We start from the raw sequence: 27,620 nt of genomic DNA on the forward strand, positions 1-27,620 counted from the left end.
TCTCTAATTTGCAGCCACCAAAAAAAGAGTGTGTAACATTGGGCCTGATTTTCGCTGTGGTCTCACCAACCTGTAAAGGGGTAGCTAAATCATACAGAAGTTATAGCTCACCGTGTAAGTTGTGTGACTGCAACAAATAACGTTAGTTTGGTTACGTTTTTAAAACAATGAGGAAGTCTAGTGGAAGAGGTCGTGGCCGGGGGCGTTCATTGTCAGCTGGTAATGAGGGTAGTGGTAGTGGTGGAGCATCAGGTGGTCGTGGGGGAAAAAATATTGCACCTAAGTCTGGAGCTGTGGAGCCAGGTTCGTCGTCCGGCTACACAAGGCCTCGAACGCTCCCTTTTCTGGGATTAGGAAAACCGCTTTTAAAGCCGGAGCAGCAAGAGCAAGTTTTGGCTTATCTTGCTGACTCAGCCTCTAGCTCTTTTGCCTCATCTCGTGAAACTGGTAAAAGTAAAAGCAGCGCGTCGTTAGTGGATGTTCACGGTCAGGGACAAGTCACTTCCTTGTCCTCTTCAGCAAAAACAACAACAGAGAAGAATGCAGCAGGCGACACAACGGGTTACTCCATGGAGCTCTTTACACATACCGTCCCTGGCTTAGAAAGTGAAGCAGTTAACAGTCCATGCCCATTACAAATTGAATCTGACATGGAGTGCACTGACGCACAGCCACAGCCAGACTACTATGCTGGTCCTTTGACTCAGACCACAACATTGCCCTCGCAGGGTGCTGATCAAGAATCAGACCCTGATGAGACTATGTTGCCCCATCACGAACGCTATACCACCGAACGACACGGTGACACAGACGAAGTTGCGCAGGAGGTACAAGAAGAGTTATTAGATGACCCAGTTCTTGACCCCGATTGGCAGCCATTGGGGGAACAGGGTGCAGGCGGCAGCAGTTCTGAAGCAGAGGAGGAGGAGGGGCCGCAGCAGGCATCAACATCGCCACAGGTTCCATCTGCCGGGCCCGTATCTTGCCCAAAACGCGTGGCAAAGCCAAAACCTGGTGGAGGACAGCGTGGCCATCCGGTTAAAGCTCAGTCTGCAATGCCTGAAAAGGTATCCGATGCTAGAAAGAGTGCAGTCTGGCATTTTTTTAAACAACATCCAATTGATCAGCGCAAAGTCATCTGTCAAAAATGTTCTACTTCCTTAAGCAGAGGTCAGAATCTGAAAAGTCTCAATACTAGTTGCATGCATAGACATTTAACCACCATGCATTTGAAAGCTTGGACTAACTACCAAACGTCCCTTAAGGTTGTTGCACCCTCGGCCAATGAAGCTAGTCATCAACGCAACATCCCTTCCGGCAGTGTAGGACCACCATTTAGCGCACCACCTGCTGTATCTGTGCAGGTATCTTTGCCAGGCCAAAGCAGTCAGGGTCAGGGAATCACCAGTTTCGTAGTAGGAAACACTGCATCTAGGGCACCGGCGGCAACAATACCATCTCCCACCGTCTCTCAGTCTGCCATGTCCACCGGCACCCCCGCTAGTTCCACGATCTCCAGCTCTCCAGTCCAGCTCACCCTACATGAGACTATGGTTAGAAAAAGGAAATACTTAGCCTCGCATCCGCGTACACAGGGTTTGAACGCCCACATAGCTAGACTAATCTCGTTAGAGATGATGCCCTACCGGTTAGTTGAAAGCGAAGCTTTCAAAGACCTGATGGACTACGCTGTACCACGCTACGAGCTACCCAGTCGACACTTTTTTTCCAGAAAAGCCATCCCAGCCCTCCACCAGCATGTTAAAGAGCGCATCGTCCATGCACTCAGGCAATCTGTGAGCACAAAGGTGCACCTGACAACAGATGCATGGACCAGTAGGCATGGCCAGGGACGTTACGTGTCCATCACGGCACACTGGGTAAATGTGGTGGATTCAGGGTCCACAGGGGACAGCAAGTTTGGGACAGTTCTGCCTAGCCCACGGTCTAGTAAACAGTTGTCTGTAGCCGTTCGCACCCCCTCCTCCTCCTCCTCCTCGTCCTCCTGCAGAAGCAAGAGCTCGTCCACAGACCGCAGTCGCACAAACACTCCATCCGCACCTGCCACTGTTGCACACCAGGTCTCCCATTATGGGGCAGCTACTGGCATACGTCAGCAGGCTGTATTGGCTATGAAGTGTTTGGGCGACAATAGACACACCGCGGAAGTTCTGTCCGAGTTCTTGCAGCAAGAAATGCAGTCGTGGCTGGGCACTGTAGATCTTGAGGCAGGCAAGGTAGTGAGTGATAACGGAAGGAATTTCATGGCTGCCATCTCCCTTTCCCAACTGAAACACATTCCTTGCCTGGCTCACACCTTAAACCTGGTGGTGCAGTGCTTCCTGAAAAGTTATCCGGGGTTATCCGACCTGCTCCTCAAAGTGCGTGGACTTTGCGCACATATCCGCCGTTCGCCTGTACACTCCAGCCGTATGCAGACCTATCAGCGTTCTTTGAACCTTCCCCAGCATCGCCTAATCATAGACGTTGCAACAAGGTGGAACTCAACACTGCACATGCTTCAGAGACTGTGCGAACAGAGGCGGGCTGTTATGTTTTTGTGGGAGGATACACATACACGGGCAGGCAGTAGGATGGCAGACATGGAGTTGTCAGGTGTGCAGTGGTCGAAGATTCAAGACATGTGTCAAGTCCTTCAGTGTTTTGAGGAATGCACACGGCTGGTTAGTGCAGACAACGCCATAATAAGCATGAGCATCCCCCTAATGCGTCTGCTGATGCAAAGTTTGACGCACATAAAGGATCAGGCGTCTGCACCAGAGGAAGAGGAAAGCCTTGATGACAGTCAGCGATTGTCTGGTCAGGGCAGTGTACATGACGAGGTACCGGGCGAAGAGGAGGTGGAGGATGAGGAGGATGATGGGGATGAGTATATTTTTAATGAGGAAGCTTTCCCGGGGGCACGGGAAATTGGTGGCGTGGCAAGGCCGGGTTCTGGTTTTTTGAGGGACAGAAGTGACGTAGATTTGCCTGCAACTGCCCCTCAACCAAGCACAACCGCAGATTTGACAACGGGAACTTTGGCCCACATGGCGGATTATGCCTTGCGTATCCTCAAAAGGGACACACGCATTACAAAAATGATGAACGATGACGATTACTGGTTGGCCTGCCTCCTTGATCCTCGCTATAAAGGCAAATTGCAAAATATTATGCCACATGAGAACTTGGAACTAATATTAGCAACAAAACAATCAACTCTTGTTGACCGTTTGCTTCTGGCATTCCCTGCACACAGCGCCCGTGATCGTTCTCACACGAGCTCCAGGGGCCAGCAGACCAGAGGTGTTAGAGGGGCAGAAATCAGAAGTGGCGTTGGACAGAGGGGTTTTCTGACCAGGTTGTGGAGTGATTTTTCTATGACCGCAGACAGGACAGGTACTGCAGCATCAATTCAAAGTGACAGGAGACAACATTTGTCCAGTATGGTTACAAACTATTTTTCATCCCTTATCGACGTTCTCCCTCAACCGTCATTCCCATTTGATTACTGGGCATCCAAATTAGACACCTGGCCAGAATTGGCAGAATATGCATTGCAGGAGCTTGCTTGCCCGGCAGCTAGTGTCCTATCAGAAAGAGTATTCAGTGCTGCAGGTTCAATACTAACAGAAAAAAGGACTCGTCTGGCTACCCAAAATGTAGATGATCTAACCTTCATTAAAATGAACCACAACTGGATTTCAAAATCTTTTGCCCCACCCTGCCCGGCTGACACCTAGCTTTCCTATGAAAAGGTCTTGCCTGTGGACTATTCTGAATGACTTTTCCAATCTCGTAATTTTCTTCACCTGATTGTCCAGCATACGACATGTTTCCACCTCACGAAATGGCCAAACTCCCCACACGGGGCCGTGCTATCGCCACTTTGCGCTTGGACCCTTGAGAGTGCTGTTTGTCTGAAGAGGTGGGTGTGGCCGCTTTTGGTCGACGGCACTGCCACTGGGTCCCTCATAGTACAATAAAGTGTCTCTGGCGGTGGTGGTGCGCACCCAACGTCAGACACACCGTTGTAATATGAGGGGCCCTGTGCCTGTACCGCCGGCCACAAGACAGTTCCCCCCCCCAGCTCAAACAGTGCTCTACCACTAGCAAAATTATCTCTCACAGCTTCACCAATGTGTAGTCTAGCCGCTGACATCCTTCAATGCCTGGCACTGACAATACCATTGTTTTGACATTTTTGTTATGTTAGGCCTTCGAAGCCTGTCTGCGGTCCCTTCTTTCTACAACTACTACACTGACCAGGCCACTGCTGGCCGTGTTACCCTGGAACCAATTTAAAAGTGCCTACAGTCAGCCCAATTTTGTTATGTTAGGCCTTCGAAGACTGTCTGCCGTCACTCCTTCCACTAGACTTCCACTGACCATACACTGCTGCCCATGTACCCCTGGAACCAATTTAAAGTGCCTACAGCCAGCCCAATTTTGTTATGTTAGGCCTTCGAAGCCTGTCTGCGGTCACTCCTTCCACTAGACTTCCACTGACCAGACCACTGCTGCCCGTGTACCCCTGGAACCAATTTAAAAGTGCCTACAGCCATGTGTTATTATTTTAGGCCTTCGATGCCTGTCTGCGGTCACTCCTTCCACTAGGCCTCCACTGACCACACCACTGCTGCCCGTGTACCCCTGGAACCAATTTAAAATTGCCTACAGCCAGCCCAATTTTTTTATTTTAGGCCTTCGATGCCTGTCTGCGGTCCATTCTTTCAACTACTACTACACTGACCAGGTCACTGCTGCCCGTGTACCCCTGGAACCAATTTAAAATTGCCTACAGCCAGCCCAATTTTTTTATTTTAGGCCTTCGATGCCTGTCTGCGGTCCATTCTTTCAACTACTACTACACTGACCAGGTCACTGCTGCCCGTGTACCCCTGGAACCAATTTAAAATTGCCTACAGCCAGCCCAATTTTTTTATTTTAGGCCTTCGATGCCTGTCTGCGGTCCATTCTTTCAACTACTACTACACTGACCAGGGCACTGCTGGCCGTGTACCCCTGGAACCAACATCAGAAAATATAAAAATAAGTATTTTGCTTATAAAAAAGAAAATACTGGTGAGATATCAAATGCAGACATTTTAACATTAAAAACAAACACACAACTCTAATCTGGTACAGTACTAAAAATGGCCACCAGCTACAATTACTTTCTCCTGCAAGTAGTTAACTGAAAGTTTTTTTAAATTGAAAACACACATATGGCATCCACCGAGTGTTGTCCTGTCGCGTCTTCTTTATATTATTGCCGAGAAGATGCAAAATAATGAAAATAATAAAATCATTAATTACCAAAATAATAGAGAAAGTCAACACCACATTGCAAATAAACATTCATTCCAAATAAAGAAGCAGGGCGCGTCCGAGGGTGAGTATATACCTAATAAGAATATAATCACCCTCGGACGCGCAATGCTTATTTCCAACAGCCTTCCTTCCTAAGAATCAGCCCTTCCGTCGTGTAGAGAGACGTTGTGTTACACTCCAAGGTGTTCCCCAGGTTGCCTTTCCTGAGCTTCGATCTTCCGGCTCTCGTTTAGTAGTTCTTGGAAACTACTCTGCATTAGGCCTTCAAATTGGGTATGGGGTGTAGAGAGATGGTGTGTTCCACTCCAAGGTGTTCCCCAGGTTGCCTTTCCTGAGCTTCGATCTTCCGGCTCTCGTTTAGTAGTTGTTGGAAACTACGCTGCATTAGGCCTTCAAATTGGGTATGGGGTGTAGCGAGAGGGTGTGTTACACTCCAAGGTGTTCCCCAGGTTGCCTTTCCTGAGCTTCGATCTTCCGGCTCTCGTTTAGTAGTTCTTGGAAACTACACTGCATTAGGCCTTCAAATTGGGTATGGGGTGTAGAGAGAGGGTGTGTTACACTCTAAGGTGTTCCCCAGGTTTCCTTGCCATTGCTTCGGTCTTCCGACTCTCGTTTAGTAGTTGTAGAAAAGTACACTGCATTAGGCCATACAAAATGGGTATGGGGTGGAGAGAGATGGTGTGTTACACTCCAAGGTGTTCCCCAGGTTGCCTTTCCTGAGCTTCTATCTTCAGGCTCTCATTAAATTGTGGTTAAATGGAACAACTGCATTTGGCGTACTAGTTGGTTTGGGGCCTACTATCGGTGTCTGCCACTCCTTGCTGTTCTCCTCCACTGAACAAAGCTGTGCCGCCTGTTTACTACGGTTGCCAATTTTGAACTGCATTTCGACTACTTACTGATTTGGCCCTACTCTCTGTGTCAGCCTCTCATTCCAGTTGTCCTCCACTGCAATGCCCCCTGGTTATTCCTGTGTTACCAATTTTGAACTGCATTTAGCCCACTTTCTTCTTTGGGCCTATATCTGTGTTTCCACTTCATCGTGCCCATTGCCCAGCCAGTGATAGATGAGTCTGCTGGTACATTGACCCATAACGCAACATTCCCCGTGCACGCTACACAACAACATTGTGACCCTGCTGAAAGTCAGGTTGCTCTTCCCGCATACCATACCACCTTACACGGGGACAAAGAGGAAGGTGCAGATGAAAGTGCAGGTTCCTTCATCAGGTGGGGGGAGGAATACTAGTTGGCGACGTCACTGGCACAGGGCCTCTCATAGTACGCAAAAGTGTTGCTGCCGGTGGGAGGCGCCCCCGCCGTGCAAACACACCGCTGTACTTTGAGGGGCCCTGTGCCAGTGCCAATGCCAACGAGTGGGCCCCCCCTGCTTGCTCAGGTTCACAGCACTTGCAAAGTTGAAATACTTACCTCTCCCTGCTCCACTGCCGTGACGTGGTCCAGATTTCCTGGGCCCACTAATTACTTGAACCAGCCCTACCCCCCACAACTTTAGCCAAATGACCCCCAATTTCAAATGCCTTCCAATTATTATAAGGTAAATTACGCTTGACAAGCTTCATTAAGAAGAATGGATGGTTTTGACATTAAAATGGCCACTCTAGGTGTTTTCCTGGCCCCCACTCACTGCCGACTATGCTGCCCCATTGACTTGCATTGGGTTTCGTGTTTCGGTCGATCCCGACTTTACGTCATAATCGGCCGATTTCACTCGACCCGACTTTGGACATAGTCGGGTTTCGCAAAACCCGGCTCGACTCTAAAAAGGTCAAGGTCGCTCAACTCTAGTCATAATTAAATTGAAAATTGTGAGGTTACGTGGCCACTGTATGGAGCAATTCTCTGTACTACGTAGAAATGGCAGGGACATGTACAGTCTCTGCCAAGCAGGCGGCTTTAACAAAATTATTCGAAGTCTGTTACAACACTTATATTTTGCTAATGGAATATTGGTCAACCCCCTTTAATGTATTTTACGTTATAGCATGATAATTCTATTTCAACGTCCAGTAGTAAAAAAAAATGTCCATCTACCTAAAAGAGTAATTGGGAATAGAGGGCTTCATCAAGTGTTGACTAACAGGAAGAATTCATCTTTATTTCATAAACATTTTTAAAATTCAATTACGGTAATAAACTGGAGCAATAAGATAAGGACTTGCTTGCATGTTTTAATTGTCCATGATATTCTTAGACATGGCATAAGCAAATCCTCTAATCATTGGAGGATCCCAGCATCAGGACCCTCGTTAGTATCTAGAAAGATGGTCTTAAGACCCTAATTTCTCCTTATTTCATGACTCTGATGAAGACGGTTTTGCATAAAGTGGTGGTCGAGTGTGTTTCCTGACCTTACTTTCAGTGACTGTATGAATAATGGGAGCTGAGTGCAGGCTGAGTAAGTCTCATAGATTTTAAATGGAGCAGCTCCAGGCATGCCTCTATTAACGTATTCTACCATATCTACTGGAAGCTGCAGCTGGACCTACCTGTATCTGTCAGTTCTCTCACAGAGGTAATTACTCCTCTTTCCTCCTCCGTCCTTCCTCACCTCTCTCCATAGAGTATTACAGGTGGTGTAACCTGACTCCTCACTGTGTTTAAATCCTTGCTTTGACCAAGACTTAAGGTACCGTCACACTAAGCGACGCTGCAGCGATACCGACAACGATCCGGATCGCTGCAGCGTCGCTGTTTGGTCGCTGGTGAGCTGTCACACAGACCGCTCTCCAGCGACCAACGATGCCGGTAACCAGGGTAAACATCGGGATACTAAGCGCAGGGCCGCGCTTAGTAACCCGATGTTTACCCTGGTTACCATCCTAAAAGTAAAAAAAACAAACACTACATACTTACCTACCGCTGTCTGTCCCCGGCGCTGTGCTTTCCTGCACTCACTGTGAGCACAGCGGCCGGAAAGCAGAGCGGTGACGTCACCGCTCTGCTTTCCGGCTGCCCGGCGCTCACAGCCAGAGCAGAGAAGCACAGCGTCGGGGACAGACAGCGGTAGGTAAGTATGTAGTGGTTGTTTTTTTTTACTTTTACGCTGGTAACCAGGGTAAACATCGGGTTACTAAGCGCGGCCCTGCGCTTAGTAACCCGATGTTTACCCTGGTTACCAGCGAAGACATCGCTGAATCGGCGTCACACACGGCGATTCAGCAATGTCAGCGGGACGTCCAGCGACGAAACAAAGTTCTGGACTTTCTGCCCCGACCAGCGATATCACAGCAGGGGCCTGATCGCTGCTGCCTGTCACACTGGACGATATCGCTAGCGAGGACGCTGCAACGTCACGGATCGCTAGCGATATCGTCCAGTGTGACGGTACATTTATTTGGGCTTGTTTTTGTTAGTAGAGTCATGGCCAAATGTTTTGATAATGGCTTTTGTTTTTACAAATTTTTTAGATCTTCTAGTCAAATGTTTCTATTGTTTTTATGCAAATTGCCTCTTCTGAGAAAAAGAGGACTTAAACTCTATAGCGCCACCTGTTGGAAGTAGCGATCCTACAAGTCACAATCAACCCTTGAACGAGTCGTGCAATATGACTTAGGATAAAAGCCAAATCTGTATCTCAATTCGCAGACACGGTGTTTCGGGCTGGTGGCCCTCGTCAGTGCGAAGCATGAGAACTGATTTGGCTAGGTGAGAGGCTCTGGACTGGGGTCTAAGGGGTAACGGTTTTAAACTTTTATTAACAAATACCTAAAGTTTATACAGTGACTCAATATTTATAGTGCTGACCCTTACTTTTCAAGACTTCTGTAAATCTCCCTGACAGCTGGATATTGGCTTCTGGGCCACGTCCAGAATGATGGGAACCCATTCTTGCATAATAAGTGCTTGGAGTTTATAAAAAGTTCTGTGGTTTTGTTTGTCCATCCATTTTTTGAGGATTAACCACAGGTTCTCAATCGTATTGAGATATGTTGAGTTTCCTGGCCATGGACCCAAAATGTCAAAGTTATGGTCTCCATCATACTGGGAAAAGCCTTGTTGATCACCAAATTGCTTCTGCATCGTTGGGAGAAGTTGTTAGTGGAAGATGTTTACATACCATAGCAGTGTTTTTAAGCAGAATTATGAGCCCACACCTCTGAATTAAAAGCATCCCCACATATGAATGTTGGCTTGACAACGGAGTCATGGTAGCGTTCCTACCATGACCCTTGGTGGCCCTTTTCTAACAGGAAGCAGGGGGAGAGTAAGAGAGAGGCTAATAAGAGGAAAAAGTACCAGAGTTCTCTGATAAATAATATTACAATTTTTTTATATTCACATCTACTATTAATTTATGAACAGTATGTTAAAATAACAGTCACCATTAACGGTATATATCCTCATTTGATTGTGAAAAAATGGGGAAAGGAAAGCTTGGGACTCCCATTCTAGTGAGTGATGGGGCCCAAATGATCTGACATCCTGTGCATAAGTGAAAAATGTCCATCTTTGAAAAGCTCCTGTAATATGCTCAGTTATTAGGGAAGAACTTCCTAAAAAGCTTTCATTGCACGATCCATTTGGAATTCACATATGTTATAAAGTAGTGAATTGAATTTGCTTACTAGACACTTTATTTCCAAATTATCACCTTCCTTCCATGTTACGGTATATCATTTAACTCGCACACTGACTCTTAGGCTATGGTCACACAAGCTTATATGCTCTCATCCGAGAGAATTGGCTCGATTATGCAAATCATAGTCTGATCACACACACAGTGCAATCATGGTGTCCTCCGATATTCTCAGATGAGGAGAGGATGGAGAAATGTTTTTTCCATCTTCTCTATTGTGTCAGTCAGTGGAAATCAAACTGCGCTCTGATGTAATCCACGGAGTCAATGACTTGCATGATTGAGGGCGATTCGATAATCAGATCAGCTGCAATGCCGGCTCGGCCCAAGGAGAAAATGGGAAATGTGCATGACCCCATAGTATAACATTGGTTTGAGTGAAATACTGTCTTGTGTGATCGCACTTTGACCGAACCAGTGCACCAGCCCTAGCCCTGAATCATGCAGCCTCTTCTCGGTGGGCTGAAGGTCAGTTTCTCCTCCTTGGAGGCTCAAATCAAGACTCTCCTAATAATGAATCGAAAAAGTGAACCTGAGTGTGGCTGCAATGCCGGCTCGGCCCAAGGAGAAAATGGGAAATGTGCATGACCCCATAGTATAACATTGGTTTGAGTGAAATACTGTCTTGTGTGATCGCACTTTGACCGAACCAGTGCACCAGCCCTAGCCCTGAATCATGCAGCCTCTTCTCGGTGGGCTGAAGGTCAGTTTCTCCTCCTTGGAGGCTCAAATCAAGACTCTCCTAATAATGAATAGAAAAAGTGAACCTGAGTGTGGGTCATGTAATATAATGACAGCAGGGAAAAGATCTAATGATTCCGCGAAGACGTGCAGGTCAGGAAATTATCATCACTACCATTTACAACATGTAGATTGTAACCAAACCATGTAATACCGTAAAAGTTTTTCCAAGAGTTCTTTAAACTTGTTCAGAATTTTTCATCTAGACCAAAATGCCTGACGACTATGTGTAAATGACGGAAACATTGTATAATCAAGGCTACGTATTGGTAAAGTTTGAGGACTACTTTGAAGCGTTTCCTACGATTGCCTCACTTCCGATACTGCCCGTAATAAGCCTCTCTGAAAAGACCGAGTGATGATATATAATAATAATCATTAGAAAAATAATAATTTGTAACCAGATATTTCAGTCTAGAAAAAGACAAGAGCTGAAATCACTAAACCTGGTTTTAATTCTGAACACAATTACATTAAAAAGGAACAGCATGCATGACATAACACCAGCAATGCTTGATGGTTGAATTGCAAATTTTGGCGTCGGTTCATTCTCAGCCGTTACATATGTACATAACCTCTGTAATAATATAAATCTCTAGATTGTTTCTTTTTTTTTAACTCGGAGTCATATATTAAATTGCATATTGTTACCGTAAGTAAATAGTTTTCAGCACCCCAGGCTCAGAATATTATCTGCTTATTTTTTTTGTATAATGAGAATAAAAAACGTCCAGCTGCTCCATAGCCGGGTGCTCATAAGGAGCCCACAAAAACGTGAACCCTCTGTGGGTCCCCGACATGACAACTAACAACAATTGTCTTAAAGTGGTTCTGACACCAGATTTTATAGCACAAACCTAGTACATGATTAAACAGATCTCTATGTCAGAATGGATTTATAATCCTTATAATATAAAAATGAGCCCAGCTAAGAAGTGAGAGAGCTAATGAGTCCAACAGCCTGATTGACAGCTGCAGCTTGTACTAAGCAATGTGAGATCTCAGCAGCATCAGGGAAGAAGGACACTAATGAGCTGTTAATCAGGCTAGGTAGGTGAAGACTGAGTAAAAAGACAAAAACAATTATACAGTCATTCTGATATGTTTTTTTCTTAAATGGGTATCCTCAAGATGTCACTCGAGGAGCTCAGAGCAATTCCGTCTCCATACAGTCTCCTCACTTCCTGGTTTCTGTCGGGGTGGACTCTCCTCCTTGAGTGATAGTTCTGGTGAGCAGAGCTGTAGTATATGTAGACCTTTAAAGCCCACCAGAACTTATGCTGTAACACATTCAGCTTTCCAATTTTTTTCTGAGTCGACTTCTTTCACTGTATTTGCACGTATAGACAAGAGGGCACTTGAACAAGCACAGAGCTCAGAACAGTGAGAGCCCTGATGCTGGGTGCTGGAGAATTGTGATTCTTCAGAATTGATAAGATCCCTGTCAGGAGCTGGGAGGGAGGGTATGGGTGGTGAGGAGCTAACCGCTGTGTAGAAATCAATGATATGTTATGTTAGAAGTTAACTTCTTTTCTGGAATGTAACTATTTTGCATTCTCGCCCAGCATCTGGGCAGGCACTTGTAAGAGTCTGGACCAGGGCAGTAGTCATGGCAGAACACTCTGAAATATCTGTGCCCTGGTCCCCCATTACATGAAAACATTGTCCATCACTTTGTGTACCTGTGGCTCCATTCTCTGCACCGTCAGGGTCGCCTCTGTTTCGCTGTGAGTGCCCATCAGTCGGTGTGATAAAGATTGAGACACAGTCCTTTTCAACTTTCAAATCAACATCTTTACTGTAAGCTTTACACAGCACATCCAGACTCTTCGCAGCAATTACAACAGGATCAGCATTATACATTTCCTCTTCTCTCCCTGCACCTTCCTTCCCTTCACATAACACACACCAGGGTCGGGCTGTGCCGCACGGGTCCTCAGTGTCCTCCCAATTCAGCTCTGCCACGGTTAGGCCTTTTTTTGTCTGCTTCGCCCCAGACAAAAGAGTTTCCACCTCTGAAGCTAGTTGCCACCTGGCGAGTGATCTGGCCTTCAGTATTGTGCTCTGTGAAGTCCCAACGCAGTCCTGCTCCCAGCTCACTGCTTCTGAGTTCTGCCCCAGCCACCGTTTCATCCTGGTACTGAGGACATCTGCCCAAGATATAAGCTGCCACATTCTAGGGCTACCTGTGCCTACGTACTGTCTTCTTTCCTTCTTTCTTACTGCTGTGCTGGCCTCCGCTTTTCTGGCCTGATGCTGTGGATGACTGGGCTCTCTCCTCTTAATCCTCCAATGTTGCATGGTAGCTGCCAATGTCCTGGGCCTAGAGCACATGTGGACTGTCTGGGCGCTTGGGCCCTTCTGAACTGTATAAGGAAATGTTCCCTCTCTAGCTGCAGCTGACCCCTCCTACATTAACTAGTAATATGTACACTGATCCACTACCATGTAACCTAGGTGTACCAAAATGCCCCCATCTAGTGGCCAAACTTCAGTACTACATTATCCCTATATAACAGGCACACCAAATTCAATATATATCATTTAGCAGAACAATACATGGTAATACACGTAATTGTGTAGCAGTAATATTATATCAGAGGTGGTAATACACTTAAATCGTATAGCAATGCCATCATATGCAAACCTATATACAAACACTGATAACCTACTGGACCGGGATGAGAGGGAAAGGCAAAGGCAATAACACATTTTACCACTAATGTCTGAGTTTCATGGAAATGAGCGGTACACTATGTAAGATAAACATTTTCATTGCAGGACAATGACAGTAAATAGAAAAGCAAGTCAATTGCAAACTTGCTTATTTTCATGTTGTTTAACTAATTAAAAGAATTGAATAACTTCAGAATGTCCCTTTAACCTGTATTAAAACATAAATGACTCCAAATTAAAGGGGACAACCTTCTAGGACAACCCCTTCTCACTCTAAATATTTGCCCCCATTAAAAAAAGGCTTATACTCTCCTCCCGTCCGGGCACCACTCCAAAGGGCGCTTTCCCAGGGCTCACGTGATGTGAGGTTATTATGTCACGAGAGCCCTGCTCTTGATTACATATACGTTCAAAGGAAGAGACCGTGATGCTGGCTCTGATTGGGCGCAGGGCTCACTTGATGTAATAACCTCATGTGAGCCCCAGGAACATGTGTCAACACAGCTGGAATGGTGCTGTCATGGGAGGTGAGTAGAAGTGTTTTTACTTTAACAGGGGCAAACAATTAGAGTGAAAAGGGGTTGTCCTAGTAGTGGACAACCCCTTTAATAGAAGATAGTCCAGAGGATCAGATGTAATAAATGCAATGATATATAGTCCAAAAAAAAGGAAAGGAATGTCCAGCTTCACCGAGTCCGTAAAAAAGAGTTTTCTTTATTCACAAACTTTAAACATGGAGGATACAGACTTCAGCACAACCATATGGGTAAGAATCTCAATGCGTTTCTGGAGACTAAGCTCCCTTAATCATGACAAGTTTGTGAATAAAGAAAACTCTTTTTTACAGACTCGGTGAAGCTGGACATTCCTTTCTTTTTTTTTGGACTTCGTACGCCTGGACACAGCGGGTCCGTGCTCTCGAGGTTTGGTTCTTGCATCGCGGGTGAGCTGGTTTATATTCCTTCTTTCAAAATGATATATAGTACCTATTCAAGAGAATGGATATATTTTGTTATTCATGGATGGGCTAAATCGTCCGACTGCTTGCTACCTGCTCCATGTTATGAAAATGTGTCACTCTTAAAGGGAACATGTCATTAGATGTATGCTGCCCGAATCACAGGCAGCATTAATCAGAGCCTGGCTGTGCAATTGCAGCCAGTCAGTTTTACTCTGAAATGCTGCAATGTTTCGGAGTTTACAAATCCGGTCACCGACTATAAGGAGAGATGCAAATAGTCCGATAAAGTCCCCATCTGGCTCCTGCCCACGACACTTCAGTTGACTGATAGGTCACTCCCATGGCTCAATCAGCATGAATCTAATGATAGATTCTTTCAAAGCCGTAGACATTTATTCTACATATGCACAATGGTTGTCCATGCTTTTTACGCAACCAAGTCACCATTTCACAAGCTAGAAACAGCAGGATGCAGGGCAAAATTTGTTGATATCATGGCCACAGTCGGCAAAATCTATTTAAAGCCATAATGCGGGAATAGAATGTTATATTCTCTCATTAGCCCTTATATGAATTTGGTCCAATATCTAGTAAAATTATTACAGGGAAGAATATAATTTAACAAAATCTACAGCCGTGTCAGTATAGTATATTCAGTTGTAATGGGAAACACAAGCTCCAAGTTGATGACTAGTTCATCAAGCTCTTAGCGCCTCCTCGACATAGGATTTGGAATCATGAACTACTCAGGCTAAGGGATCATTCAGACACCAGTTTTTCCCATACAAGTTCTATTTTTCTATTATAGTCAATCTGGCTGTTCACATGTTCATGCATTTCCACACTAAAACATGGAGACAAGTCTGATTCTGAATGGTGTCACAGATCAAATACACTAATACAAGTCTATGGGTCTGCGAAGAAATCTGATAGCGCTCGGATGCCATCCGCTTTTTACCTACTGATAGGAGAAGCTTAAGAAACTGCCATAGTTTTATTTTGCATACTACAGAAACTGATGGTAAAATCTGACACTTAGATGAAAATCTAATCCAAAACACTGATGCTCATTAGTCATTTTTTGCATATGAGAAAAATGAGTCTGAATGAGCCCTAACAATTATTTCTACAAAACTATGAGATACCATAATGTGCTATAAAGTATATAAAGTACTATAAAGTATATAAAGTACTATAATGTACTTAAATATGTGTTCATCTTCACTTCTGCTTCTATGTTTCACTCAATGCAGTCTATGTGATATATTCTCCCACCGAAGCATCACTAGGAAGCATTGTCATTAATATGGTGCCATATGGAGGAAGCATATGGTGGCAAATATACAGACACTGACAAGTGTAAAGGTAAAAAAGAAAATATCATCTATATTTGTTTCAATTTGCCCTATAATAAGCTTTTAAACCCATTTTATTCACAAGCAATATGATGTCACAGGTAAACTGGCTAAGGAGGACATTTGCACCATGATCTAGAACCACATAATCGGTGAGGTCCTCACAACTATTGTAGATGTTAAGTCTCTTTCTCTCTGTCCTCCTGATGGATAGAAAAGGACAAACCCGTATGAATGATGGCCTGAGGCTTTTTACAGGGACCCTATCATGCCCCAGCCGTCACAAGTTGCCACCGTGCCTCCTGGGTATAAGGTTGGGCAGCCAACGTGGAAATAACTGTCTTGCCAGTCTCTGAAGTAAAGCGTAGAGATCCTTACTCCCTCGGTGTTCTGGCTACCGGAATCCTGCGCCTCAGAAAGGAGGCAGCCTTTTACAGGGCAGAACTCCTTCTGGTTTCCTCTCCTTTTGCTATGACTTCATTTCTCACTCATTATAAGACAATTCCCCTCTGATGTCTCTTTCTTAGGATGCTGCCGCACGTGGGGCAGGCGCAGCTCAGTGGACCCTCTTCCTTTCCAGACCGCAGTCTGCAACTGGCTCCTTCTCCCTCTAGCCAGCTTTTCTCTCTTCCTATCCAGACCACCAGTTTTACCTAATTGTGAGGAGTGCCCTAATAAATAGAAGCATGGCTCCCCCTGGCATCCTGGAGTGTGAAGTCTGTTGTGTGGTTTGTGATACCTGGTAAAGTGATCTCCTTTATTGCCATCAGACGTAACATCACTCCCCCTGGTGGAAGAATGACATTACTGCAACGACCAGGACCCTGGGGCGCTGCAATAACGTGTGTGAAGATGTCATCAGCATTGATGCAGGATACAATGTTCTCAATAGTTTCCCCTCCTTTTAAATTGGGACACAATTTATCTGACTCTCCTTGTTAAATTCTTATTACTGGTGAGTGAATATTTGCTGCACATATGTTTCCAAGCAGTATTACAATGCTCTAAATGCTTGCCAAAATGTTGAAAGGGTCACCGGCACTGCTTTGGGAACTTAGTAATAAACAGACATTTCTTTTTGATAAATCTTCTCTGTTTACAAGGCTCGCCTCCCACCCACGTATGTTTAGAGATGACGGTTAACTCATTGCTGGTCTTTAAATGCATAAATTCATCACATTTCACAGCCAACAAAATCTTCTGAGCTAAGGAGGATTCAAAAACCTGGTCACCACATTCTACTGCAGACCCAAAATATCTCGTGGGTTATTTTTTCACCTCCACGGAGTCTGGTTTAGGAGGACGGATTATTAACAATTATCACGTACTGTGCACATTACCTGTAAAGTTTATTTTTTCTACTTTAACAATATAAGTGATGAGTAATACTTGTAGTATCTGCAAAGCACATGAAGGATGGATTGATTACTTAAAGGAAATTCGCCAGTAGGATCGTCCCTCCTAAACCATCTATATGGGCATTTAGGTCATAGGAAGCTCAATAAAATGATACCTTGATATCTGCCATCTGTTGTTTTATTACAGAGGAATCCACATTTTTCTTACGTGTAAATGAGCTGTTCCAGGCTATGAGCCGGACACAGATCTGCATAAGAATGTGTTATTATTTTACAAAGGGGAAATATGAGTATTGAGAAGGAGTTTTCCAAGTAGTGGGCAACCCCTTTCAGCTTTAGTTTCACAGGCAGCCAGTGTGGAGGACGGACAGTGCAGCAGAGCTGACAGTTCTGTGAGAAGATAACTCCGATGTGCTTGTCGTGTTTGTAATGAGACAAGGTTCAACTCTGCTGTTCTGTGTTGGGACTAATCATGCACAGCTCTGCAGCAGAGCTGACAGCACTTTGAGAAGACAAGTGATGCTGCAAATGTTGTAATGAGACAAAGTTTAGTTCTGCTGCACTGTGTTAGCTGTGATCTCAGTGTAGAGCTGTGTGTGATTATGAGAGCAGACTGTTAGTCATTATTACATGTCTCACACTGGTAACTCCCCTTTTATTTAAAATAATCTCTGGATGGATATTCTAAGTTCGGCAGATAGATGTTAACAGCTCATTTACATATAAGAAAAATTATTTCTATGGAATAAGACATTGGATCGCAGATAACAAGACATCACTTTATTTAGCTTCTCATGACCTGCATATCCATATAGACCGCTTGAAAGTGAATCTCTCAGCAGATTACAGATTAGAAATTCCATTCATTATTATATAGTAGATCTCTTCGATCTGATTTGGTATAAATCCGTGTCAGAATGGCTTAATAATCCTTTTTAAAAGTTTAAATTTAATCTCTGCCCACCTTGTGTGATTCACAATTCCTCACTGTACCTCTTCTCTGCTGAGCTGTGGCACTTAGTACAAGCTGCAGCTGTCAGACAGATGGAAACTGAAAAGGCTTATACTCATGAGCTGTCTTACTCTCCAACTGGACTTGGTGCTCATTTTAATATCAGGATTATATAGCCATCGTTCACAAGACTCATCAAATATTATTATTATTATTATTATTTATAAATATAGGATTTATGTAACAATGCATACAGTTTGGCTTATGAATTCTGATGACAGATCCATTTTGAAGACGTCCTATACTATCTGGTAATAATAGGCTAGAATGATACCTATTTTTATTTCTTTTTTTTGTATAGACCTTGTTCAGCAAATGTCAGAAGAATCAATTCTATACAACACTGTATAGGAAAATGCTGCCTGTACATAAATGTGTGTGTAACACTTCCTATTGATTTCTCATAAATGCAAAAAGAACACAGCACATATTGTAGATCTGCAGCTCTAGTGAATGCCAATGGGCACTATTACCATAAAGGACAACAGTGATCTGAACCAATGATCAATGTAGACCAGATTACACAACACTTCATGGTCTTTGGGACACATTATCAAACTGACCCACTCCCCCAAGGAGCATAATGTAACTTACGGTAATTGCAGAATGGGTGAGGGTTCCACTTTCAGAACAACCTGAATGGTGATCCCCTTCTTCCTAAATTGGCACTCTAGAGAGGAGGAGACCAGGCAGTCATGTGTCTTTTTCCATGGAAGATTATGGCTATTCGAGTACCAATTTAGCATTTCACAACTCCTTTCTAATACAATGGGCAGATCTGCATGAATACATAGCCACCTCTAACCCAGTAACAGGTTTCAAAGGATCCCAACATCCTGATATATGGGGGAGCAGAGATGGCTACACAATATGCCATTAGTGCTTGCCCGGCCATGGTCCTCTCCAGACACCACTCCTCTCCCATCTCACATAGAAATTACACAGTAACAGTCACCCAATGATGTTCTTCCATGTCCAGATAATTGGGGGCTGCATAGGATGACATGACTGGCTGCACGTTGGCCCCTGACTCAGGCTGGGGACCCTTACTGTACACCAATGCCCAGACAGCAGGCTTTACGAAATAGAAATGCTCCAGGGACTCAGAGGAAAAAATATTTTTTTTACTCTATAAAGATTAATATCTTTTAAGGTCATGCCATCTGAGTATGATTTCTTTAAGAGAAGTGATAAAATACTCCTCCCTGACCACGTTCATCATTACCATGTACAGTACAAAGTCCCCGATTCAGCATTGCCTTTGCCATTGCCTGTTTTTCTGTCTAGTTTTGTGTATTTTGTGTCATTATTTAGTTTGCATCCAATTCATTATTCCATTGATGCCTTTTTTAAAGTCTATTTTATGTGTTTGCCTGTTTTTTTTCCACTTTGAGGGCAGAGTTTAGCAATACGAGATGTTTTGATCTGTTTCTTCAATTGCGAGTTTTTAAAAAGGTGCAAAGTTTGGAGCAATTTCACTCAAGTCCCCCCTGTTGTATTTACAAATGCGCCAGTATTTTGGTATGCAAATTGCCTCTTCTGAGAAAAAGAGGACTTAAACTCTATAGCGCCACCTGTTGGAAGTAGCGATCCTACAAGTCACAATCAACCCTTTAACGAGTCGTGCAATATGACTTAGGATAAAAGCCAAATCAATGTCTCAATTCGCAGACACGGTGTTTCGGGCTGTTGGCCCTCGTCAGTGCGAAGCATGAGAACTGATTTGGCTAGGTGAGAGGCTCTGGACTGGGGTCTAAGGGGTAACGATACCCCTTAGACCCCAGTCCAGTATTTTGGTGGCATTTTGTGAATTTAGGCAGAAAAAAGTAGGGCAGCACAGGAAAAAAGGCAATTTTTGACTTTGCACCACCAACAGCAACTAATGGCACAACAAGACAATAAAGGAAAGTGACTTAAAAAAAACACAAAGCATGAATCGGAGACATAGTTTTGAGCATATATTCAGCTTTTCAGGATGCTTCTGAGAGCTTTAGATCACTTATATGTAAGGCACTGACTTCCCCTTTCAGCTATGACGCACCATGTCAATTCTTTGTCATTGAATGGTAGAAGAGTTTTAATGTAAACCAAAGTCACGTGTGACTTGTTCTTGTTTATGAAGTTTGCATTTAATTAGTTTAGACTAAGCCAGATGTGTCTCACATACAGATCTACCAACACCCCACTTTCAGCATATACATTGCCTTCCAGAAAACTGAAAGAGCCAAAAAGTACATAAAAGAAAATAACAAGAAACGCCTAATGGGGTGTTATCCAAAATAACATGGTGACCAAATGGCGGTTCCGCTCACCTGGTAAGGTTGTGTGTTACACAACGCTGATATGGTAATTAGTAAAGTTCGAGCTGCTGCAGCCCCCCTGGTTGGTAGACGTAGTGATGTAGGAATCGAGATAGCAGGTATTATGGGTTGTTGGTATGCAACCAATAAATAAGTCGGAATCAATTGAAGATATTGACAGTACAGTTTATTCCCAATGTATTTCGAAATTAATAATTAATATGCAGTAAGTAAATAAATAGGAACAGTGCATGAAAATAACATACGGTACTTAGGTAACTGAGCTGGACATTACCTTTACATAGCTCCCCATGGCTGGGTGTCCATTAGTTAGGGTCTTGGTCCAACTTGCCCCTTATTCACATTTATATCATTTGACATATGGTAAGGATTTAATACTAGCGGTTAGGACCTCCCGAATAGGGTCACCTTGATGTGGTGGGATGGCTTTTACATTTTTTTGATCAAAACAATGTTCACTAAAAACCCTGTTATTTTTATGCACTATTCCTATCTATTTATTTACTGCAGGGTATTTGCTCATTTTTTTTTTTATCTTATGTTTTATCTGTTTATTGGCCAGTGTGAACATGTAGTTGCATGCATGGCAATTTATACTTTATAATTTTTATATTTATACAGTTTATTTCTTTCAGTTTATGCTTTAGGTGCACACCAGCAGCGCATAATACCTGCTATCACCCTTCCTACAAAAACTTCATAAAGACACTACAGTAGTGTTCGATAGAAGTCACTATTAGCACACATTACCTGTAATATTAGACTGATATATGATTCGAAGTTGGAATGAATTACTATTTACTACAACTCTCTAGTCAGAGAAAAAAGAATGATATGTACTTTGTAAGGTTCAATTAAAAGTCCAGCTCACCGTAGAAGACATCCTTTGGTGTTCGGAACACGAGAAACGCTGCATCAGGGCGCAGGGTAATCACATAGCAGGAGAGAATCCAGCTCAACAAACTTGTGAACAAACTTTTTCTTTATTCCCCAAAACGCTCAATAGAGGATAAAACGGAATCAGCGAAGCAAGTTACATGATATGCGACATTGATGCGTTTCAGGTGGCTGTGCACTCTTAATGATTAAGGGCGTCGATGTCGCATGTCATGTACCTGCATTCCTGATTCTGTTCTATCCTCTACTGAGCACTTTGGTGACTAAAGAAAAAGTTTGTTGACAAGTCCGTTGTTCTGGGTTCTCTCCTGTTTATGTGACTTTGTAACAATGGTAAGAGGAGTACCTAATCTGTAACCCCCATAAAACACATATAGAAAGAGTCTCACTCTCTTCGGAGGTCAAATAGCTTATCGGTTTTAATGAAAACTATGCAATTCTTTATTTACCATGGGGTGACACCTGCTACCAGGTTCCCTCACAGATGTTCAGGGGTCTTATCAGCCAGGCAAAAATTTTTTGGGTAAATACTTAAAAATGTGCAGAGAATCAGTTATATTTGTGTAGCTAACTCACTGACATCTATGTCTCTTTACAGGTATGCCAAGAGCGGCCACCACAAAATGAACCAAATAAGGATCTCTTGTCCACCTGCTGGCTCAAACTTGCAACCTTCTTTGACAGCCCGAGAGCTGTGCAGTAATTATGTGAATGAACGCTACAACCAGTCATCTGGGCTACGGATTCTGGAAGACCTACACTAGAAAAGGATTTGTGACGTCTAGTATGTGTCATGTTTCAGCTGGAAAAACCGTGGTGCAACTGACCTTTTCACTCCACGAATGTAAAAATCAACGGTGGACAGACATAAAACCACTTGTAAAGAAAACCTGTGGAAGTTATTTATTCGGGAAAAGAAACATGAAACTAATCAAAATGGAGCCTTCACTTCTATGTAATTTCTGCAAAAATAAAACTTTTTTTCTTAGCTTTGGAAGGATCTCATGGAAGGATCAGCTACTTGCAACTTTTCATTCCTTATCCAGTTCTTCAAAGACCTGAGATCTCTTGCAATGCATTTATGGATGGCTTTCTTGCATACATCATATGATATTAAGGAGGGTGATCATTATATTCTGGGCCAACCTTCAGCAGAGGACAGTCCCTGTAGTTTATCCAAAGAGCTAGCATCTCTTGTCAATCCAGCTGCATTCGGCAAAGATACGAGGAAGTGAAAATCATATTACCCTTAAGAAAATACTTTTTGCATTTCCTTTTTTTCTGTTTTATACAAGGTAGAGAAAAAGCTCTAAGACGGACATAAACATCATCCAACTCTACCATGAAAGTGTGAAAAGATACCAGTATTCAGTAATGTTATGGGTTGGTAAGAGATGCCTTCTCGTAGAGTGTTTTATAGGTATTCCACTAAGAGTTAGAAATAGTTAATAGCACGGCACATAAAAGACTCCCTGACTGCAGGTGGCTGAACCAATATAGCCTTAAGCAATGGCTACGCCTGTGTCCTGAATGTTTCACTATACGGAAAGCGCTTGCATTTGCTCTAGAAAGTAACTTAACTGCGGCTTCTCTATGCTAATGGCATTCATCCTGGATAATAGTTCTTATATTTCTATAGGTGACTCCTCGTAGGGGTTCTGCATCTCGGTGAGAAGATCAGATGTAAACAAGGTGATAAAAAAAAGTTGTTCTCAGAAATATTTGAATTAAAAAAACACATTAAATAATTATGGAATGAAAAATGAGCATGAGAAATTTTCAATTTTTTGGCCCAATTCTTTATAATCTAGTTGACACATGAACTTTAGTGTATCCAAAAAAGCCCAAACCATAGTGCAGCATGATTCTACACCTGTGGCATGATGACGTACATCAAGCATGTTCCATCTCGAGCTTTTTGGCATATGCTATAAATCTCTGATAAATGCATGTCCAACCTCTGGGACTCACACCTATATCTAGATAGAGGCCCTGTCTCATGCAGCCAAATATAGAGATGTGGCGGCACATGCCCTGCTCTCACCATCCGCCTGCAGAGGTGCACAATTGCTTGGCTCTAATCAGAACTGCTATAGAAGAGAATGGAGAGACTAGTACATGTGCAACCACCTCCTTGGGGGTCTCATGAGACAGAGCCCCAATCTCGAGAATTAGAATACAGTTGTGCTCAAAAGTTTACATACCCCAACAGAATTTTTGCTTTCTTGGCCGTTTTTCAGAGAACATGAATGATAAGCACCAAAACTTTTTCTCCACTCATGGTTATTGGTTGGGTGAAGCCATTTATTGTCAAACTACTCCGTTTTCTCTTTTTAAATCATAATGACAAACCAAAACATCCAAATGACCCTGATCAAAAGTTCACATACCCCATTTCTAAATACAGTGTATTTTGTGGTAGTTTTGGATGAGGTTCTTTATTTTCTCAGATGGTAAAGCTGCCCACTCTTCTTGACAAAAAGCCTCCAGTTCCTGTAAATTCCTGGGCTGTCTAGCATGAACTGTGCACTTGAGATCTCCCCAGAGTGGCTCAATGATATTGAGGTCAGCAGATTGAGGTGGCCACTCCAGAACCTTCACTTTGCTCTGCTGTAGAGAATGACAGGTCGACTTGGCCTTGTGTTTTGGATCATTGTCATGTTGGAATGTCCAAGTACGTCCAGTGCACAGCTTCCAGGCTGATGAGTGCAAATTTGCCTCCAGTATTTACTGATAACGTGCTGCATTCATCTTTCCTTCAACATTGACCAAGGTTCTTGTTCCTCTGTAGCTCACACATCCCAAAACATCAGCGATCCACCTCCGTGCTTTACAATTGGAATAGTGTTCCTTTCATCATAGGCCTTGTTGACGTCTCTCCAAATGTAGCGTTTATGGTTGTGGCCAAAAAGTTCAATTTTGGTCTCATCACTCCAAATTAATAATAATAATCTTTTTTTATATAGCACTAACATATTCCGCAGCACTTTACAGTTTGCACACATTATCATTGCTGTCCCCAATGGGGCTCACAATCTAAATTCCCTCTCAGTATGTCTTTGGAATGTGGGAGGAAACCGGAGAACCCGGAGGAAACGCACACAAATACGGAGAGAACATACAAACTCTTTGCAGATGTTGTTCTTGGTGGGGTTTGAACCCAGGACTCCAGTGCTGCAAGGCTGCAGTGCTATCCACTGAGCCACCGCGCTGCCCTTGTTCAGAAGTTTTTAGGCTTGTCTCTGTGCTGTTTTGCATATTGTAGGCAAGATACTTTGTGGCATTTGCTCAGTAATGGCTTTCTTCTGGCAAGTCGGCCATGCAGCCCATTTTTCTTCAAGTGCCTCCTTATTGTGCATCTTGAAACAGCCACACTGCTAGTTTTCAGAGTTTTGTATTTCAGCTGATGCTATTTGTGGGTTTTTCTTTGCATCCCGAACAATTTTCCTGGTAGCTGTGGATGACATATTTGTTGGTCTACCTGACCGTGGTTTTGTTTATACAGAGCCCCTGATTTTCCATTTGTTAATCACAATTTGAGCGCTGCTGACTGGCATTATCAATTCCTTGGATATATTTTTGTATCCCTTTCCTGTTTTATACAGTTCAAATACCTTTTCCCGTAGATCCGTGACAATTCTTTTGCTTTCCCCATGATTCACAATTCAGAAATGTCAGTGGCTGGATGAAAGATGCAAGAGTCTGTCTGGATCCCAGAAACTCACTCAGCTTTTATGCACACACACTAATTACAAGGTCACAGGTGAGGATGTTACCTTTAGTAGCGATTCAAACCCCTTTGTGTCAACTTCTGTGCATGTTATCAGGCCAAAATCACCAGAGTATGTGAACTTTTGATCAGGGTTATTTGAATGTTTTGGGTTGTCATTATGATTTAAAAAGAGAAAAGACAGTAGTTTGACAATAAATGGCTTCACCCAACCGCTAACTATGAGTGGAGAAAAAGTTTTGGTGTTATCATTCATGTTCTCTGAAAAAAGGCCAAGAAAGCAACAATTCTGCCGGGTTATGTAAACTTTTGGGCACATCTGTGTCTCTTTAAGATCTCATTTACACATAAACATGTACGTGAAAATATGGTATCGGTGTCATAAATGTGCATCAGAGTGTTCATTTTTGTCAGTGTGTCATCAGTGTGTCCACTTTTACCACAGTGTGTCTGCTTTTACCATGATTGTCTGCTTTTACCATCAGTGTTTCGTCAGTGTTTTTCATTGATGGATAAAAAAATCAATTATAAAGCTTCTCCTATCCTTTGCAGTGTCAAACACGGACTGCACGCGGATGGCATGCAGATGCTATCCATGTGCTGTATGTATTTTACACAGACTGATACAATTGAATTAGCCCTTGGCATACATGCTGCTGATTAAATCGGACATGTCTCTGTGTGTTTTACATGGACACATGGTCCGTGAAAAACAAGGACATGTGAATAGCACCACAGGTTATAATGGGTACATGTTGTATCCATGAAAAAAATGGATTTCGCATGTACCAAAAGTGTTGGCTGGAAAAATGCTCCATAAAAATGCTCATGCTTTTGACAAATTTTTGACACATTTTATGTGATTTTTTTTTTTATGATTTTTTTAAATGTTTTTACCAGTGTTTTTTCCCCCCATACATTTCAATAGGTGAAAAATAAATAAACCAATGATTTAAAAAAAGCTAAATAATATATAGAGATGGATAAAAATGAAATTGCTAATTTCTGTCCACCGCTGCGTGGTTTCTAACTTTCAAGTCATGAGTTTATCGATTTTTTTCCCGATGTGATGAAATAAAGAATGTTTTATTATCTTCTACAGATCTAATAATTCTCTGTATAACCCCGCCCACACCACTGATTGGTAGTTTTCTGCCTATGCACAGTATACACAGAAAGCTGTCAATCGTTGGCGGGGACTGCTGTACAAAGCTCATGAATATGGTTGACAAAACTACACCAAACAGCCCAGTAAGTGACACATCGCTGGAATCAGGGTCTGCCTCTACATCATGCTGCTCTCAGATTAGATAGCAAAAACCTGGTGGCAGATTCTCTTTAAAGAAAGCAAGCTACCGTAATTGTTTTTTTTTGTCCCAGGTGTCCAAATATAATATATAGCATACCACCCCGTGACTCTTGTGGTTCTAACTCCATGGAGGACTCACTATATGAGAGGAGGGGTAACACTGGTGCATGCTGGGGCATCGCTATCCAGTTTTTCACTTTCTGACATAATGATGTAGAAGAAGACGGAAGACATGAACAGTAGATTCACATATTTCTCCCGGAAGTTCATATTTTCTCTGAATACAGATTTGTACTGTAGAAACATTACTAATAACTACGGTATGTGTGAGCGAAATGAGTGATGACAATCTATGTACAGCACCAAGTAATGTGTTGGCGCTATATAAGCATATACAGCTCTGGTAAAAATTAAGAGACCACCACATCAAAACCCTATCATGGGCAGCCCAATCTCCAGACCTGAACCCCATTGAAAACCTCTGGAATGTAATCAGGAGGATGATGGATAGTCACAAGCCATCAAACAAGGAAGAACTGCTTAAATTTGTGCCCCAGAAGCAGAAAGACTGGTGGAAAGCATGCCAGGACGCATGAAAGCTGTGATTAAAAATCATGGTTATTCCACAAACTATTGATTTCTGAACTCTTCCTGAGTTATAACATTAGTATTGCTGTTTTTAAATGATTATGAACTTATTTTCTTTGCATTATTTGAGGTCTGAAAGCACTGGGTTGTTTTTTTTTTATTTTGACCATTTCTCCTTTTCAGAAAAGAAAAATACAAAATATATTGCTTGAAAATTTGGAGACATGTTGTCAATAGTTTATAAAATAAAAGAACAATTTACATTTTACTCAAAAATATACCTATAAAGAGAAAAATCAGACAAACTGAACATTTTGCAGTGGTCTCTTAAATTTTTGCCAGAGCTGTAGGTAAAAATAAAATGATAAAGTGATGTATTTTATAATCAATTAACTATGTTCACTCGAAGGAGTGCTGGTCAAGTTACACATTGTACATGATAAATGATGTATATTTACCATCTGTTTACAGTTCTGTAATTCATTCATTAAACTATTGCTTATAAGGAAATTCTTAGTTGTGACTATTCGGTAAATCACTGAACACCGGGTGGAGGGAGAACGTCCCAACCCCACTCAGAAATGATTTCCATTGTGGGGTTACAAAACATATCCACATTGTAAATGCAGAAAGATCAAGGACTGTGGACTGGACATCTGTGCATCGTGTTATGGCACTCGGGTTTGGGTGTACGGATATTGATGAAGGCTTAACTTGAAGCTCCAGACCATAGGGCAG

The 27,620-nt window shown here is 42.9% G+C and overlaps 1 protein-coding gene across 1 annotated transcript in view; it reads left to right on the forward strand.

Annotated features, from left to right (window-relative positions):
- The window catches only part of LOC138670910 (twist-related protein 2-like), an 87,618-nt gene extending 60,226 nt beyond the window's left edge, over window positions 1-27,392 (forward strand). Inside the window, exon 2 of the mRNA XM_069758688.1 lies at window positions 21,854-27,392. The gene's annotated coding sequence lies outside the window, so the exon portion shown is untranslated. The remainder of the gene's footprint in view (window positions 1-21,853) is intronic.
- The last annotated feature ends 228 nt before the right edge of the window (window positions 27,393-27,620 follow it).

Source organism: Ranitomeya imitator, chromosome 3, assembly GCF_032444005.1.
Source record: "Ranitomeya imitator isolate aRanImi1 chromosome 3, aRanImi1.pri, whole genome shotgun sequence".
In the NCBI taxonomy this organism is placed as follows: Eukaryota; Metazoa; Chordata; class Amphibia; order Anura; family Dendrobatidae; genus Ranitomeya; species Ranitomeya imitator.